Consider the following 5,714-nt stretch of genomic DNA (forward strand, 5'->3'; position numbering starts at 1 on the left):
TTCGGAGAAAGAACTTAACTTTCGAATTGAGTTAACTTTTAGATTCAATTGGTCAAATAAAACACAATGATTAAATCCCACTTACCACTAAATGAGTACTATGAAGAATTCCTTACAGTTTAATTCTCGAGAAAGATGAACCTTAAATGGAATTGCAAAAGAGAATCACCTTTTTTTCTTCTAAAAGTTAAATCTCGAATAGAATTTTTGTAATGAGAGCTTATAGTCTCATTAATCCCAATAATAATCCCTGGAACTCACAAAATGACATAGTTTTAATAATAAAAGAGTAGAAAAAGACTGATTTTCCCTTACAATTTTGTAATTGGAAACTACAGGGAGAAAGATATGAGACCTTTCCACAATTGTGGAAACAAATAATGATCCTGGGTTAGAATAGTGGTTGGGATCTAGAAGTGAACTCCCTAAACACTATAGTTTGGTTGACTCTTCCAGTTTTGATTGTATGTATTACTATAGTTTAATTACATTTTTGCACATTGCCCAAAAAATTCATCTAATATTGGATTTTCTCTAAAGAGTGATCTCCAGTACCATAAATTTCACACCTAGTTTGAATAGTATAATATGAATTAACTTATTCTTGAAGGTTAGAGATACTCAGCTTGTAGAACTGAGCCACTTTTGGTTCTAAAAAGGCAAACAAAGCAATCAATATTGTGATATTATCAACCTCTATCAAACATACAGGTTTTGTTTTACATTCTAATAGACACATAACCTTTCCACTCCATATTACATTGTGTGATAAAGTTTAGAAGAGCATATAACTCATCATAGGTTTTTTCCAATGCCAGCTGAATCTAGAAATTTTTCTTGTGCTATGGTCAAGACTTTTGAAAAAAGTATGCTCTAATACCTTATTAGTTTGTTGGTGATAATGGAAATATCAGCTAAGAGAGTTGAATCTTTCCCATTCATGATAGAGATATTTGTATGGCTTTTTATTGAAACTTAAAATCTCACTCCTCAACCATGAAGTATCCCCTGATAGAAATAATCAATTGAGGAACTTGATGATAGGCGAAATTACGCGCCTATATCAATATATTTTGCCCATATTTTAGCCTAGTTTCGAGAACTAATTATCTATTTCGTACACTTTTAGTCCTTTTTCCTGTAAATGAGCTAACAAATGTGATTAGGAAAGTTTCAGGTATAAATGATGCAAAATACAGCAATTTATGGCTTACTTGACGCAAAAGAAAGCTCACAAACGAGATGGAAAGGAGCTGGACGCATAAAGGACTAAATCTGCTGCATGGAAAATCTGTCCCGGGCTAAAACAGCATTTCTGAAGACTTTGGGACTTACAGACACAAAGCTGGATTTTTGCCATAATACATTAACCTAGTGCAATTAGGTTATGTGTTTCATCATTCTATTTGGATTATAATTTTGTAACCTTACCCTAGTACAATTGGGTCAAGGATTTCATTAGTATATTAGGATTTGGTTATTTATTTTATTAGTTTAGTAGGAGTAGGATAGGAGTATTATAAATACCCTATCATGTTAAAGAAGAAAAGGAGGGGGAGACATTCTGACAATTCATTCATCTCCTTACAATTAAGACATCTTCCTACAACCCATTCTCAATTCTTCATTCTTCTACTCTTAAATTCCACAACAAGAGAATCGTTACTTGCTACGGAATCACTAAAACCACACGCCAAACACCTACTATTCACGCCATCCACCATGCAAAGCGTGATATCCTTCGCATTCATGGGTAACTAAATCTCTTAGTTGGGGTTATGGAAGCCGAATGAGTTACTATCTATAGCTATGAGTTTGTGAGTTCAAGACAAGTATATTGCTTATATCATTATTCTCTTCATCTTAAATCTACATTCTTTGCGGTTCAAACACAAGAACACGCCATTCTAACATCTAACCTGTTCGAGAGAAAGGTTATTTGTCTAGAAAAGAAGACGCATAGACCAACGCCAGTCTAACATCTGACTTGTTCGAGAGAAAAGTTATTTGTCTGGAAAAGAGATAATGTCAAGGTAGTAGGACACCCTTTCCTATTAAAAAGCTAGTGCCGTACCTGGACTAACTTCTTGGAGAATTCGTACCGTTAGTCACGCTTTAAGCTCGAGAGAGTTAAAGTGAAATAGTCCTTGTTTAGGTCGAGAGACGCTTGGATTTACCATCGACTACAATTCTCTATAAGCAATTACATGTCAAGACTCTACACACTCATAGCCAATAGAGACGTATACCTCAGAAGGTGGACATAACCCCAACGCCTCAATTCTCATTGTTTACAACACACGTGACAATCTCTCTTTATTTTGCTATTTTCAGTTCTTACATTCTTGTTTTGGTTACATACTACAATCCCCCCTTTCCTACGAGACTTGCACTAAAAGTCTAGTAATTTCTCTTGCTTGTTGGCCAAGCTATTCTCTGTGGGATCGATACCCAACCCAGGTTGGGTTCTATATTTGCTAACGACCGCTTTACACTCCCACGAGAGCTGTAGATTGAGCGTTATCAGAACTTATTTTCTAAGTCATCCCAAGTTGTGATTGAATTTGAAGGTTCTACCTTGAACCATTTCTTTTATTCTCCAAGAGTGTTAAAGGGAAAAGAAGGATCCTCATGTAATCTGTGGAGAATTTCACGGGAATGAATGTGTAACTAATATTTATAAAATTTTAAAGATGGATATGGATCTTTATGTGACAAGCATGTAAATTGTCCACTTGTGTTTAACAATTGAACAATGTTCTATTTAATCTCACATCTATCTCCTACATCAATTATGCAAATGTTAGAGGTTACATTTGTTCCAAGAATGATTGCATTTCATGCACTGTCCTTTGGGATGGTTGTTCATTACCCATAGCTGCAAGAATATTCTCTCCCTATTGAACTTGCATGATTGGATAGAAATGTGGTACTTCTTCCCTTAATGGTGCAATTGTAGCCCATATTAGAGATTTGATTCCATTAATTCCCTCTCCCTTTCTAACTTTCTTAAGATTCAAACATATACCTACAAATATAGAGGTCAAGATCAAGCTTTTAGTGCTGATAATTTTTCAAGTCCTCAGAAATGGTGGAAATAATACGTTGCTACCAAGTGTACACATAAATGTATCTGGTTTTTCAAATAATAAAGTAGCTCTTGGAAGCTGAATATCAATTCCATAGGGATTTGGCATTTGGCAGACAATCCAATTCAAGTATCACTATTATGATTCAGCGAGTCTTCATTGTAATAAAAGTTATTTTATGTTTTATTATGCTAAAAGTAATAATAAATAAAAATGGAAATTAAAAATATTGGAAAAAAAGCATAGGAGGATTCAAGGGTCAGGGCATATTGAACTATCATGCAAAGCTATACAATCTCATTTGTTAAGTTATCTCTCTTGATTTTGGATTCTTGAGTTAATATCATGATTATTGTCTTTCGAGCCTCTAATTATCTATATAAATTAGCCTCACATATACAACATTGAGTGAGTACATGAGAACAAATTGAAATGCCTTTACAAATCAACCCACATTTGAGCTTAATGGAGTATATTAGGTATGTTCCTATCCTAACCATGAATCTTATCGCTAATTCATCTAAAAGACAAGAACACATTTCTTATTGTTTCATAGTTTAATGTTACTTTTTCTTGGCTAAAAAAGATACATAAATGTAGTCTTATGGGTTTTAATCAATAGAATACCGACATGAATATACATTGAGCATTCATGTTCTAAGCCTCTATCATAAAAAGAGGGTATCAGCCACTTATATTCTAATTTGCAATTATAAAATTAATGTAGTCGATACAAGAACTAAATAATGGAAAAAAATAACAATCCCAGGATAAGCCTCCTTTGTGTTTCTCGCTTCCTCAAAATCATTCCAAGTTGTCCAAATATGATTAGAATTGAAGATAACTGTCCTATAAATAGTGCAGGAAAATTTATACCAAAAAAGCCATGTATTTTGACATGGATCCTATGCTCTGTGACACTGGTATTTTGTCGCACTAGATATATAACACATTATTATTTCATAATGCTATTTCTTGGTCGACTAAACTCATTCTAACTTTATTTTTTTATATTTTGTGGCATCGTGAAACCTTAATATTATGGTAAGATACTTCTTTGATGGTCCAAACTCTCCCAAACATTTTATTTAAAGTTGTTCCATGGGGTTTATTACATTACATCTTAATTTAGATGAGTTTTTGGCTTATAGCTTCACATTCTTCAGCTTGAGGAGTTTTACATGTGCACTTCCAAATCCATTGGACATGTCAAGCTTGCCCCTTGTGTTTCACACATTACAGCTAATGTTGTAACGCCCTAGTTTTCTGAACTTGATCACTACACGGTGCCCATGATCCTAAGGGACCATAAACTAACCCATGATTGATATTTGTACCTGTATACTGCAATATTTGATGTAATAATGTAGAAAGCCTAAACAATAGGCCAAAAGGTTAAACTGAATAAATATCTAAAAAATCATAACATCTGTATAGGGTAACGAATACCCAAAACAACTAAAATCTGATTTAAATCTGAACTAAATTTGAAAGCCTTTAAATATTGTCTGAATAAGGAGTTGAAGGAACATGTCTCCAACTAACTCCGTCCAGCAAAACTGAACTGAACTAATGAATGAAATAAAATAATATTATCCTCAAATGGATGAGGACACACTGCAACTCTGCGACTGGAATGCTACAGCTACTGCTAATCTGGAGCTCTCATCTGTGAACCTATGGTGTAACATGAAAGAAAGCACCATAGAATAAATGCATTAGTTCAACTGGGAGCACTGAGCATACGAGTGAGGTAGGCTAAATGCAAAAGGGTTTATATGCATAAACGATGCTAACTGACTAACTGATATGAACGTAAGAGTACAAACATACAGACATAGTAATTGTAATCATGAATACGTGATAATTAGATCTATACGCTAATACATATTTTATGGTTATCTAACATAAATAACATTAGAATCATGATAACATGGGCAGCTATGTCTGACAGTCCTGAATCTGACGGAAATACCTGAGTTTTATACTGTAACTGAATTGACTATATTTGAGAGTCATGAAATACTAAAATCTGAAGAACTATCTAAGTTATTTTGCTGAGACTGAAACTAAAACTGTGAGAGGTAGTTGTTTGACCGACTTGCCTGAATAACGTATATAGCTAAGTTGGGGTCCAATCTCTACCCTGACTGGAAGGGTGTCAATACCACGCCACTGGTATGGATAGCTTTGAGTGACCCTTAGCTGGTAGGTACCAAAAATTAGAAAGGTGGGAACCTTAAACTTACAAATTAAGCCACCTCATTAACTCTAATCTGACAGGTTAAGATGTCTCAACCTATGCTGGCTACATAGTTTTGGAACATAAGGATGATTACTAAAAATCACACCCTAAATTGGCAAGTGAGTTACCATCCTTTGATTCACTCGGTGCTAACTTCTACTCCTATCTGAAGAGATTGAACGTGATTTAGCTGACGATACATGGACTGAGTAACTGACTTCCATTAACTGATGGAATAGTACTACTATTTGAGAATTAACTAAGATCATAAGATTTCTGAGGTTTCCTGAGTCATATGACCGACTGAGTTATATAGATCATGGCTTGATTGAGATTATAATTATAACATAACATGGCTCTAGGAACACAACTATATTTTC

The sequence above is a fragment of the Capsicum annuum genome, chromosome 6, assembly GCF_002878395.1.
Source record: "Capsicum annuum cultivar UCD-10X-F1 chromosome 6, UCD10Xv1.1, whole genome shotgun sequence".
Classification (NCBI taxonomy): Eukaryota; Viridiplantae; Streptophyta; class Magnoliopsida; order Solanales; family Solanaceae; genus Capsicum; species Capsicum annuum.